Consider the following 14,436-nt stretch of genomic DNA (forward strand, 5'->3'; position numbering starts at 1 on the left):
CTATATTTCTGCTCCTGAGACTTACAAAAAAATCAAGAGGCCGATGGAGAATTGTCTCCCAAGAGCCAAGACCTGGGGAAACCAAGGTCCCCTGGCATGGGTCGTTGGTTCTTTCCCAGCCTTAGGTTTACTAGGATGACTGATTCAAGCACCATATACTCCCTTCTCCCAGGTCTCTGTGCTCAGTAGAGTGCCCCATCCCCAGTAGATTCTCAATAAATGTTTGTCAACTGGATGGGTGAAGAAATGGGTCTTCATAGAATTTCTGCCTTATAGCCTGAAAATAGCTAAAACATTTTTTAAAACCACAAAAGTAATGACAACGAACATTTTGAGGATTTACCACATGCTGGTATGGTCAAATTCTACTGACACCAGAGCTGGCTTGACTTGTGTGGTCAGATGGGGCCCTCGTGCCTAGGAGAGCACCAAGTTTGGTCAAATGCTCTGCCATCACCATCTTGATATTCTTTATTTTTTTTACAAGGGGCCCCACGTTTTCATTTTGCATTGGGTCCCACAGATTTTGTAGCTGGTCCTGGCTATAATCCTCTGCAAAATCATGGGATAAAAACCACAGGGCTCATGGGGAAAATGGGGCTAGCGTTACAACACTCAAAAACTTGTAAATGGCATTAAAAATATACCTAGTGAAAACAGTACCACAGTTTTGCACGTTAAATGGCTAAGAAAGACACTCATACTACAGTAAATATGGCACTCTACCTTGAGGAAGATCTGAAGTTGCCTGTGGATGATGGTGTTGGAAGAGCAGCGCTGTGTGTTAAAGCGGAGTGAGGAAGGAGAGCCAGCTGACATCAGATGTCAGATGTGCAAGGATGTCGCTCACAACACACACCGTGAACTGAGGTAGCTGGGAGACGTCTGTGGACAAATGTGAGTTTTTTGTATTCTTAGGTGGCTCCATTCACTGGGTGCAGGTTTTTTGTTTTTGCCTAGTGTTTCTTGAAGATGAAATCATTCAGAAGCAAAAGCAAAATTGGCGGCAGGTTCGAACTGTCCTGAAATACATCAGTCTCAGTGGAACAGATTAGCATTTCTGAAACAAGCCTTATAGCAGACCCGACCGTCCTGCTCTAACTCTTGCAGGTGTTGACATGTAAAGGTTTCACAGTAATAACAAGGAGGTGGTTACTATGAGATTCCCATGAGGGAATGCGGAGAACCAGCCTAAAAGAGGAGCCTGGCTAACCAAAGGGAAGCTGATGAACGCTACAGAGTCTGCCATCCCATAAACCACATGGCTAGATTCTCACGCTTCCCAGAGAATCTGGAAATAACTACAATTGCTGGCTCCCATTGTTCCAGCCAGCCTGCTCCGGGCAGACTACCCAAAGGACCCCTCACCCAGCCACCCACCTATCAATTGACCAAATAATAAAAAATAAAGCAAAATCAGTTCCCAGATGACCTTTTCTCTCTCTCCCCTCTTTAAAAAATCCTATTTAAATTTTTGTTTAATGTTTATTCATTTTTGAGAGACAAAGAGAGACAGAGCGTGAATGGCGGAGGGGCAGAGAGAGAGGGAGACACAGAATCCGAAGCAGGCTCCAGGCTCTGAGCTGTCAGCACAGAGCCGATATGAGGCTCCAACCCACCAAGAGGGAGATCATGACCTGAGCCGAAGTCGGACGCTCAACAGACTGAGCCACCCAGGTACCCCTAAAAATCCTATTTTTGAGGGGTGCCTGGGTGGCTCAGTTGGTTAAGCCTCCAACTCTTGATTTCAGCTCAGGTCATGATCTCACAGTTTGTGAGATTGAGCTGACAGCATGGAGCCTGCTTGGGATTCTCTCTCCCTATCCCCTCGGCCCCTTCCCCACTCTCTCTCTCTCTCTCTCAAAATAAATAAATAAACATTTTTTAAAAATCCTATTTTTGCTTTTATTCATGGACAACAGCTTGCTGGCTGTTCTGCCTCATATATGTGAGTAAATTATTTGCCTGCACCTTAGTGTCTCTGAGTGCCCAGAGGTTAAGTAACTTATCCAGGAATACGCAGCTAACAGGAGCCAGAGCCAGAATGAGAATGCAGGTCTGTCTTTCTCCACAACTTTTTCACTCTTGCTACTCGATATCCCCCAAAGGCAAAAAAGCCTGTGGTTTCTTCACACAGTGAGAGAGGGAAAGGTAGGTGGGCCCTGGGGCTTGTGAGAAAGAGGCAGGGCTTCTGAGGGTGTTTCCACCATGGAGTCTTCCTAAAAGTCCCTCAGGAGTGAGGTGGGCACAGGAGGAGTGCAGGCCAGCCCCCTCTGTCCCACCAGCGGCAGGGTTGGGAGGCCAGTCTTTGTGCCCTGAAAGGAGAGTGGGGCCAAAGTCGTCAGTATCACTGCCATTGGGATTACACGGGTGCGTAATCCAGGTCACAGAATATCCATAGTTAGCTTTTCTTCTGTGACCCAGCTATTTAACTATATGCTCCTAGCCTGACTATGACCTAGAGAGGGGCAGAGAAAGTAAGAGGTTGGAAAATGAGGTAAGTCTTGCCAACCACACGAAGCTCTCGATTATCTGCTTCTGGATGGTACATTGTGGGGAGGGAGGCGGCAGTGAGGAGAAGAGTAGAATAACGTACAAAACCCAAACATGATCATTATTGGCTTTTGAATGCAGTTGGCAATATTTTAAAAGAAGGCTAAACCTGTATTTAAAAACAAAAAGCATAGGTTAACTTGAAAGGCAATTTTAAATAGCTCAAGAAAAATATTTGCAACATATTTAAAAGATATGCTATCCTTAATATATATATTTATAACATTTATATATATTTACATATTGTATATTATGTTATTTATATATTTATAAGTATATAATATATTATTTATATATTAAATGTTATATAATATATTATTACAAAGTAATAATAGTATTTTAAAATAAAATAAAATAGCGGGACGCCTGGGTAGCTCGGTTGGTTAAGTGTCTGACTTCGGCTCAGGTCATGATCTCACGGTTCCTGAGTTCAAGCCCCTCATTGGGCTCTCTGCTGACAGCTCAGCGCCTAGAGCCTGCTCTGGTTTCCATGTCTCCCTCTCTCTCTGTCCCTCTCCTACTCGTACTCTGCCTCTTTCTCTCAAAAATAAATAAAGCATTTAAAAAACTTTTTTTAGTAAAAAATAAAAATAAAATTAAAAAGGGGAACCAAGACATGAAAAAACAAAAATATATGGAAGTTTTCAATCCTACTAGTATTTAAAGAAATGCAAATCAAAACAAGATACTCTTTTTTAAAGTTTATTTATTTATTTTGAGGGAGAGCGCACGGGCTTGAGCTGGGGAGGGTCAGAAAGAATCCCAAGCAGGATGTGGGACTCGATCTAATGAACCATGAGATCACGATCTGAGCCAAAATCAGGAGTCAGACACTTAACTGATTGAGCCATCCAGGTGCCCAAAACAAGATACTTTAAAAAAAATTTTCCATTTGTAAAGATTTAGAATAAATGACAATACCCAGGATTGATAAACATACGGAGAAAGGGACTCTCATAGTTCTTCTAGGATTATAAATTGGTACATTTCTGGAAAGTAATTTGTTAAAATATAGTGAAAGTCTTAAGGTTTTACTTCTCTTCGAAATTCACTTCTAGGAATTCATCCAAAGGGAATCACAGGCCAAGTATACAAAGACGTTTGTACAAGGCAAAAACTGGAAACTGCCTAACGGAGCAGTGCTGCAATTTGCTTAAGCTCTCGTGCACTCGTACAGAAGAACATAATGCATTCATTAAAAATGATCCTGTGGAAAAATATACAGCAATCAGGGAAAAGTCAAAACATTGTGAAGTAAAATGTTTAAACATGGTTTGTAATGTTTTTTTTTAATGTTTTTTTACTTTTGAGAGAGAGACAGAGCCCGAGATGGGTAGGGGCAGAAAGAGAGGGAGACACAGAATCTGAAGCAGGCCCCAGGCTCCGAGCTGTCAGCACAGGGCTCGAACTCATGAGCTGTGAGATCGTGACGTGAGCTGAAGTCGGACGCTTAACTGACTGAGCCACCCAGGTGCCCTGTGAGTTTTTCAAGTGAAGGTTTGTCTTCTTACATGACTTTTTCTCAGGCCACAGAATTCCAGGCCTGACAGGGCCTACGGGCCAGCTGGCGCAGTGCTTTCCCCAGGCTTACCCTGAGATCGGGGGATAGGGCCTCACGCCAACAGAGTGGGCCAGCACCAGCCCTTAAAACAATCACGTGTGCCTGTGTGGAGGACAACAACGTGAACTGTATTTTTTGTAGGTTGTAGTTTGAAAACGATTTGAGACAGTAGCCCCCCCACAATAGCCCCACCAAATGTTACCCAGTCCTGGCTAACCCAAGAGATGGAAGCTACCATGTCACGCCAGAGTCCAGGCCGGCCTCCCCCTACTCAACTCCTCAGCCACCATCTACTCCCAGGTTTTGAGGCCATCCCTTTCCACTGCTGCTTCTGAAGTCATCCTCTCTCCAGCCCCTTCGTTCATGAAAGTGTGACACATACACCCCTCACCTCTCCCGTGACCGAGGCCACCATGCTGGGCCATCTTACTCATCAATTAATCCATAAGTTCATTTAGGGATCGTTAAGCGAGCACCATTGTGTGCTGGGTACAGGAGAGGCACCTGGAGAATAAGTCCCAGTCGCCTGCCATGGGGAGCCCTTGGTCTGGTGGGATGAGATGAGTTGGCACAGCCGTTGTGATGAAGCTGTAATGCCTGTGAGCACAGGCTTGAGGGCCAGCTGGACTCACATTCACCAAAGGCCCTCAGCCTGCCACCGTCCATTCCGCTAGAGCAGAGGGAAGCCAGCCTCTGTGTGCTGCACAGGCATTGCCTGCCTCTTGCCATCTTCCTCAACAGCAACTCTGAGCCTCAGCCGGCTCCCAGATGGGGCCTGGCTCTGTAGCAGGCAGGTCCAGGCCCAAACCTCTGCCTTCCACCCTCTCCCACCGGAAGGCAGCCAAAGGCTCCTGAGGCCACCTGATGCACAGGTGGGAGAAGGAAACGGAACCATCCACCCTGGAGAAAATGTCCTTGCTGCTCTCTCCGTAAAGCTCTGTGTGGGCTCTTTTGTGCTGCTGGTCCCATTTGTCTTGTCATTTTCTTAAGCTACCGTTTTATGCATCTATTGTGTTTGGCATTTTGATATATTATCCTTAATCCTTGGATCTTTTTTATCCTTTTTTACAGCTGAGAAAATTAAACATGGAGGTTAGTTCTTTAATACAAATAATGTCTATCGAGTGCCTATCTGTGCCAGTTATGGGGCTAGAAGCAGAGATCAAGGCAGCAGGGAGCAAGACTGCCAGTCTCTGCCCTCATCAGTCCAGTCCAGAAGGAGATATTAAACAGAAGGCAAGCAAATGATTATCACTGTGATAGTGCAATGAAGGAGAAGTAGAGAGCATGCCAGGGACACACAGTGGGCGCATTTACTTAAGTGGGGGTTGGGAGGCAGGGAGAGGGATGCCTAAGTTGGGGCTAAGGGGGAGCATGAGTCAGCTGGGCAGAGCTGGGGCAAGACAGCTGTGGGCAGAGGAATGGCATGTACTAAGACCCTGAGGTGGATAGAAACTATGCCTAATCAAGGATCTGAAGGAAGGCCAGAGGGATTGATGTGGGGAAGGGAAGAGTGAGAGGAGGCTGGAGAGGTGGGTACGTGCCAGGTCTTTGAGGTTTTCAAACTCTATGGGCATGAGGATCTTTGGGGGGGGGGGTGCTGATTTCAACACTGGCTTTGGAGACTCCCCCCACCCCCCGCACTGAGCCACAGCTGGAGAACCTGCACTTTGACCTCTTTCCCCAAGTGATGCTGAGGCAGGTGGCCAGAGGAGGATACTTCCAGGAACATAGATGTAGGGCTTATCAGCCATTTAAAGGATCTGAGACTTTTCCTAACAGGAGGGGCAGCTGTTGACACCAAGACTGATACAGCAGGCTGGCTGGTGCAGATTTGAATCCAGTTCCATCTGATTCCCAACCAGAAGGGCACTGTCTCTTCCTAAAAGGAAGGTGGTGCGATGGGTGCACCAAGGGCCGGAAGGAGAAACCACCAGATAAGGGAAGGTGTCAGCAAAGCCAGAATCTGCTTGGCTCAGAGGTCGGCGGGGCAAGACAGAGCCCGAGCCACTGGCCGCCAGAGCCACTGGCCCGAGCAGAGCCAAATGTCTCTAGTGCAGATCGCCCTTCCCCATTACCTTGCAAGGGCCTCACACAGTCCCACCCCAAGTGCTTTGGCATCTGAATCCCATTTTGGCTTTATAAGACCACTGTGAGGAAGAATCTACTGGGCTCATTCTCCCCCCTTTCCCTGGTGAATACACTGAGGCTCAAGTAGGGGAAACAGTTTACATGAGGGCTTATGTTAAGTTAGTGAGTAAAAAATGGTGCTGGGGCCGGGGAGGGCACTGGGCTGGATCTGTCAATGGGCAGCCAGGGTGATAACTGCACACACCAGAGGTTATGGGGTAGCAGTGACCACTGTTGTCACCAGCCCTTTGGAGTCAGGAGACTGGACAAAATGACCTCTGGATTTTGATCCCAGGGGCTCTCTGTGTGGGTATCTTTTCGGCTCAGAGATTCGGTTCAGGTCACCAAGATTCTAAAACCTGGACGGTCTCACTGCTGTGTGACCTTGGGCAGCTGCTCCCCATTTTGCCTCAGTTTCCTTGCCTGTGAAATGAAGTTGGACTAGTTGGCCACTCCAGTCCCTTCCTGCTCCGACACTGTCAGACTCTGAGTCTGCCTGGGTGGGTCCCTAACTCCAGAGGGTGCTGGCCCAATGGGCATTTGGGGCCAGGATGGCAGTGACCCAGGTGCCAAGAGGAACAAGGAAATAAGAGAATGCGTCAAATTCAGTTTCAATTTGGGCTGCCATGGGAACTGTAAGGGGCGGGGGGGGGGGGGCGGCGTGTCACAGGACTGCCCTGGCTGCTGCCCTCTGGGCAGAGAGGAGGTTGCTGTGCTGTGAGCTCAGGCCCCTAGGCCAGGCAGAGGAAATAGAATTGGCTGCCATGGTGTCCTGGCCCAGGTAGGTAGGGGGATCCCGTAGAGCACGAGTCTCTCCAGTCTCCACAGGCCTACAGGGAGCTCCCTCTCCTCTCGTGACAAGAAGGGTCAGGGCAGTGGCTGAGGAAAGGGACATCCAATGGGAAGATGGGATATGAGAGGCTTTGAGTCTCAGTTTGCAGAGCCCAGCCAGGCCCTCAACTTCCACGGGCCCTTCTCCCCAGGCGTGAGTGCTTGGAGCAGGTGGCTCCTGCAGGGATGACCTCCAGCCTCTGTCCACCCTTGCAGAACTCCCCCACGGCCGTGCAGACCCATGGCCAACTCTCGGCCTCCCAGGCTAGGACATGCATCTCCTCCTGGCTGATTCTCCTGGGTTCAGCCTGAAACCACAGTGAAGCCGGCCTGCAGCAGCCCAGATGCTCTGACCTCCTGTTTCCCCCACCTCTCTTCCCCCGACTGCCCTCCAGTATTGGGCACCTACCAAATCCTCTGTCAGCACTGGCTGTCACACCTCCCTGACTCATCTCTCCTCTCCCTTCTCACACTTCCCCTTTCCTCACTACCTCCCTCACACACCTCTAGACACTCACTGGCCTTTTGCCCATTGCTAAGAAGACTGGCTTATGATGACCCCATTGGTCCTCAGCAAGGTTAATGTTTATGAAAGATCCATGTTTCCTAAAGCCCATAATTCTAGCGTTGGAAGGTGCTCAGTGGGAGGTAGCAAGGAGCCCACTGCTTCATCATCTCAGCCCAGTGCCGGGAGGAAGGGCCTGGCCTCTGGGGAAATGATTCCTGCCAACCAGAGCCATGGAGGACAGCTGATATATGAACCAGAATGCCCGTTTAGTCCCTGAAAACATACGCTAGAACTCCGCAACTAGCTGGGTGTGTGCGTGATGCCTACTGAGTTATTCTCCCCTGGTCCCGTCTACTCATCCTCAGTGCGAGCTGCGCCTTTGCAAGGATTAAGATACTGTGTCTGATGACAGGGTGCCTGTCCTGTGCACAACTTCTGGGTATCTGAATACCCAAACTAGGCAGCTTGGGGAGTCTGGAACCAGAATTAGGGGCGAGGGGAGTGGGAAGGCTGCATTCCCCAAAGCAGAACACGCCCACATGAGCTGAGCCCTTTTCCAAAAACAAAGGCCTCTTAAACCCAATTAGGTTTGGAGAAGGCCGCTTACTTCCCCCCACCCCTGGAAATTCACTACATGTGTTGGTCTAACCAAGGCTCTGAAATGAATGTCATTTTACAGGAAATGTTCCTAATTGATTTGACTGCCGAAAGCTTTCCCCCATACTCACTGATGCTCTCCAACGGCTAACGCTGGGCTATTGCGGCAGCCGGTTTCTGGGAAGTGGAGAGCTGTGTTCCTGCACCGTGGGCCTTTCCTCTCCCATCTGGCTGCCCGCCCAGTTCAGCCTCCTGGGCCCCCTTTCTTGTTCTCCTTGTTGACCAGCCTCGGCCTGCAAATTCTTTCTTTATCCTTATAATTTGCATTGTTTGGCACTACCAGGCCTTCTAAACCCTGATGTCAGCGTGGGAAGCTGTTTTGTGTTTAAGATGACTTCTATACCACCAACGGAGGAGGAAGGTGCTATTTAGAATCACAAGTTAAAGGAATTCAGGACGAAACCATAGGCTACGGGGGCACTGAGCTAATAAAGGAGCAGATATTCTTGAGGGATTTAGAAATGCAGTTGTAGTCCAGGGCTGAGTTTGGGGATGAGATCTGGGGAGACCAGGATTGCTCTGACCTACACAGTGAACACAATCTGGAGAGTCAGGGGAGAGCTCAGAGGGAGGCAGAGCAGAAGCCTTGGAAAAGGAGAGGAAGCCAGGTTGAACAAATAAAAATATAGGCTGTCCAGTTAAATTTGAATTTCACATAAACAACCAATAACTTTTTAGTGTATGTCATGCAATATTTGGGACATACTTATACCAAAGATCATTTGTTGTGTGTGTGGAATTCAAACTTAACTGAATGTCCTGTATTTTATCTGGCAACTCCATGCAGAGGCAAGGGGGGTGCCTAGACAGCTGGGGTGGGGAGGGAGGCAGCCTGGGGCAGGTGACAGAAAGACTGCCTGCCGTTCAGTGACAGGCAACTATGTGTGCAGCGTGGCCAGTGAACTGGAGCCCACAGTCAGGGTTCTGTGGCAGGTGGACACCTAATGGGGGAAAGGAAACGGGGCCAGGGATCAAGGAGAGAAAGGCCATGTCTCACATTTGGGCTGATAGAGAGGTGGAGAAAAAAGCACAATTGCTTTATGTAGGGTGAAGCCTAAGAAGCCGAGACAGGAAACTAGGGTAGGGTTGGGGAGGGCTTGGGGGATGGGCACTGGCACAAGGGCATCACCTTCCCCCCACCACCAAAGGGTTCTGGGGGGAACACTGGACTCAACAAGGGAGGTGGGATGGGGCTTGATCCAACTTTTATCTCTAGACTGCAAGGAAAGGATGACTGCGGTTGACATCTGGGTCCCATGTATTTGTGTATGTACACAACACGTGTACGTGTGTGTGTGTCTGATCTTATTTATCTATTACATGTTAACTTTACCATTCTAACTTTCAGAATCCTGGTGATACCTTACTGTTACCCTTAAAAGGGACCTCAGAGACCAGTTATTTCAGGGCCTCGTGGCGGACACGAAAAACTAAGGCCCAGAGGCATGAAATGGCTTGTCCAAAGTCACACGGCTGAGTCAGAACTAGAACCTCCTGCACCTACTACAGCTCTTCCTGGTATTCCAGGTTCTCTCTCCACCAAAGAGAAAACTCTGTGCCTCTGTTTCCTTATCAATAAAATATGGACAGTATTATCTCATGGGATTGCTGTGAGGATTAACTGAAGTGATCTGTGATTACAAGTGTCTACCACTTCCACACGTTCAGGAAGGTTTGAGTGTTTTTCTTGTCCCCTGTTTACGTCCATGTTGTTTCAGTGTCCTGAAAAGCTGAGGCTGTGACGGGCTTAGACACACAAAAGATTTGCTGGCGGAAATACTTCTGATGGAAAAAGGGGAGTTGTGTATTGCTGCATAACAAAGTAGTCCCTAACTTAGTGGCTTAAAACAACATTTATTATTTCACAGTTTCTGAGGGTCAGGAATCTGGAGAGACCGAGCTAGGTGGGTCTTGAGCTCAGAGCCTTTTAGAAGGTTACGGTTGGGCTGTCAGCAGAGGGGCTAAGGTCAGCCACAGGTTTCCCAGCTCTCTCGTGTGGCTGTTGGCTGGAGGCTTCAGCTCCTCACCTTGTAGGCTGGAGCTGCTCAAAAATGGCAGCCAGCTTCTGAGAGACAGAGACAGAGAGAAGAAGGCAGAGGAGGCAGCCAGGACAGAAGCTGCGGTATCTTTTATAACCTTACCTCAGAAGTGACATGCGAATCACTTGGGCTATGTTCTACTGGTCACACAGACCAACCCTTGTACAATGTGGAAGGGGATATATACAAGCATGAATACCAGGAGGTGGGGCCATTAGGAGCCATCTTGAAGACTGGCCACCACAGGGAGGGCACCAGAGAAGGTGAGAAGAACCTTCACATCGTGATGCGGGTCTGACCCCTGTGAGAGAAACAGGGAAGGAAGGATGAAGGCTGAGTAGGAAGAGTTTTAGACTGCCGGCAAGTCTAAGAAGGTTTTCATCAGGCCCTTAAGATGTTCTTAAGCAAGAGTCACCCCTTGGAGAAGTCCCATGTTTTTCTGGAATGTGCCTGCATGATACCCTCTCTGTGCCCAGGCATTGTCGGAGCAGCAGGGGGGAAGCATATCCTTTGGGTAAAGGTGGTGGAGGATGCTGAGGGGCAGCTGCTGGGGTGTCAGTCAATTATGTTCCCTGCAGCAGGAGAGCTGAGCAGTGCATTTTCATGGCTGTCGCATCACTGAAGTATTTCCTCCCTCCTTATGACATGCAAATGTAATCAAAGAAGCTGTTCTTCAAAAAATAGTATGTGTGGTGGAGGGAATTGGGGACCCAGGGAGATGTGAAGCTAAGAGCCAGGTCAGTCACAAGCAAGTGATTTTTCTTTTCAGTTGGCAAATATTTTCTACATTTCATCTCTGCTTAAGCCTAAGAAGACAGAGCCTCTATTCTCCTGGCTTTCCCAACCTGCGCCAGCCAGGAGGCCTTCCTGCAGGAGGTATGTCTTAGCTGAGTCTCTCAAAACTATAGAAATTAACCAGGCAAAGAGAGGAAAAGCCTCTCTGGCAGAAGGAGGAACATATGCAAACATCCAGAAATCTCCTTTCTCCCCACCCCAGGAGCCATCTGGGCCTCCAGGTGGCCCTGGGCCACCACTGGGTGAATTCATCACTAGCAGTTAGTTGGCTAAAGTTCTAGGCAAGTTTCTGGGCCTAACCCTGGCTCCCCGCCTTGTTGGATTCCCACTGGGAGAACAACAGGGAGACAGACCCTGGCTACTCAACCAGTCCTCAGATGTGAGCAGGTAGTGAAGGATAGTTGGACTGGAATAGGTGGGAGGAGGAACCCAGTGGTGGAAGGAAAGGTGACTGGTATGGGGAGGGCCAGACAGCAGCTCTTCCCTCCCCTCCAGGAGCTGCTGTATGCCCACCTTCCTGGTGGGGTTGGGGTGCAGAGCCTGTACCCCGAAGGCAGGCACAACTGTGCTCACCACAAAAATAGTGTCCAAGATGTCTGCTGTCCTCTCACTCTCCCTTCCCCCCACCTCTTCCCTCCCTCTATCCCTTCCTTCCTTTAATCTTTTTAATAAATAAATAAATAAATTCACTACACAAATGTTAGAGAAAACCTGATGTTAGAGAGCAGAAAATCAAATATAAATAAATAACCCTAATAATTATTTTTGCTCCCAATGTTCTCACCCACGCATACATTTTAACATGGCTGGAACAACACTAGATATAATTTTATATTCAGTTGTTTCATTTAATTAAACATCTGCAATATCACATGTTTTTATAATTTTACTGAGTTTCAGCAAGTAGTCCTACTACAGTTTAATTAACTATTCCCTTAATATTGAACATTTAGATGATTTGTTGGTTGGTTTGCTTGTTTAGCTGTTGTAAATAGTGCTGTGGTGAATATGCCAGTAGCTTCCCCTTCTATTCATCATTTCCTTCAGATAGATTCCCAGAGGTGGTATTACCGAGTCAAAGTTTATAGATCTTTCCACAACTCTTAATACATGATGCCAAATTACTTTTCAAAAATTTTGCAGTTAGCAATGTATGAGAGTGCCTGTATGAGTCAGGATTCTCTAGAGAAACATAACCCCTCTCCCCCTAATTACGTATGTAATTGTATATTGTAATTACACATATATATGTAATGTATATATACATACACAGAGAGAGATTTAACGTTTTTAATGTTGATTAATTTATTTTTGACGTTTTTAATGTTGATTTATTTATTTTTGAGAGAGAGAGAGAGAGAGAGCACGAGCAAGGAAGGGGCAGAGGAAGAGAAAGAATCCTAAGCAGGCTCCATGCTGTCATCAGAGGAGAGCCCAATATGGGGCTCGAACTCATGAACCGTGAGATCATGACCTGAGCCGAAATCAAGGGTCAAATGCTTAGCCGACTGATCCACCCAAGCACCCCTAGAGGGAGATTTATTGCAAGGAATTGGCTTGCACAATTGCTGAGCCTTGGTGATTCCACAATCTGATGGAGGAGGCTGGCAGGCTGAAGACTCAGGAAGAGTTCAAAGTCCAAAGGCAGTCTGCTAGAAAACTAGAAAGAGCCAGTGTCCAGATGAAGTCCAAAGGCAGTCTACTGGAGAACTCCCTCTTGCTCAAGACAGTCAGCCTTTTATTCTATTCAAACCTTCAACTGATTAGATGAGGCCCACCACATCATGGAAAGCAATCTGCATTACTCAAAGTCCATTAATTAATTAATTATTTTTTTTCAAAATCCATTAATTTAAATGTAAATCTCATCTAGGGGCACCTGAGAGGCTCAGTCAGTTAAGCATCCAATTTTGACTCAGAACAGAGCCCCCTTTGGATCCTCTGTCCCCCTCTCTCCCTGACCCTCCCCCATTCACATTCTCTCTCTCTTTCAAAAAATAAACATTAAAAATAAACATTAAAAAAATAATAAATGTAAATCTCATCTAAAAACACTCTCATAGAAACATCCGGGATAATGTTTGACTAACAGTCTTTCACTGGAGGGACCAAACATGGGGGGGCGGTATGTATAGGAAAAATTGTGTTGACTCTTTCTGAGTGCCCAGAGTGACAACCAATAGTTAAAGGAGCCCTGAGAGTTAGAGGGAGGAAGGGAAGGGGAAGATGGCTCCAAAGACTACCAGAGGAGGAAGGCAAAGGAAATGGCAGAGCTTGCATCATGAGGCAAAAAAAGAAGAGGATGAATGGGGGAGAGAGGACACAGACAAAGACACTGGACAACAGAAGGATTTGGGTAGGTATTAGAGATAGGGTGGCCTCAAGCAGCTTCTGTGCCAAAGTTCTTATACCTTGGTGTCACATCACATCTACCACCCAGCCCAGACTTGTGGGTGGATGTGGGTCAACAGGAGTGGGGGCTTGGGCCAGTGCTGTCTCTGCATTCCTCTGCACAGCCGCAGCAGTAAGAGGACAAAGGAAGATACCAACTGCAGGCAGGTGGGCTTTCAACCCCCTGCGGCCCATGGCCCACAGTGCCCACAGTGAAAGGCTGGTGTGGAGGGAGGGAGGGCTCCATGCAAGGGAGAGCTGTTTGAAAAGAGGAGAGGGCACTCCCATTAAAGGGAGGTTGTGGGCTTCAACCTGAAAACAGAGTCAGGCCAGTACTGGGAAGAGGGTATTGGAGGGGGTTAGGGAGAAGGAGGCACCGTGAGCATAGAGGATGGCAGACAGAGCAGGGATGCCTCTTTGCAGGGCCTGAGGAACCCATGAGAAAGCTTCTGTTAGGAGCCCGCCTTGTACCCAGCACTGTGGTCAGTGCCCTCCCTGGAGCATGCACTCAACTCTGACTAGTAACTATCCTCTGAAAAGGGCTTACTATCTTTACTGGCTCAAAAGGAAACTGAGTCTCAGAGAAGTCTAAATCAGCACTTTCTAAAATGTAGTTCACAGACCTAAGCTGGTCACAGGGAGGTAAGGACAGGAGTTGAGAGAAGATGTTTGAAAATTTCTATAGCACTTTAACAGAAAAGTTGTATATCTCTTTTATCTAATAATAAACATTTGGCATAAAACTGCTAGGAATAAACTTTAAAAGAACTGTGAATAAGTCACATGACAAAAAATTGTAAACGGTTAACAAGGGACTTTTAAAGTCTTGACTAAATAGTGGAAGACATGTTGCATTCTTAGGTGAAGATCTTTAATAGTGTACAGATGTTAATTCTCCCTGTATTTATCTCTGCATTTAGAATTAAAATGCCAGGACACCTGTGTGGCTCAGTTGGTTAAGTGTCTGACTC

Source organism: Panthera tigris, chromosome C2, assembly GCF_018350195.1.
Source record: "Panthera tigris isolate Pti1 chromosome C2, P.tigris_Pti1_mat1.1, whole genome shotgun sequence".
NCBI classification, from domain to species: domain Eukaryota; kingdom Metazoa; phylum Chordata; class Mammalia; order Carnivora; family Felidae; genus Panthera; species Panthera tigris.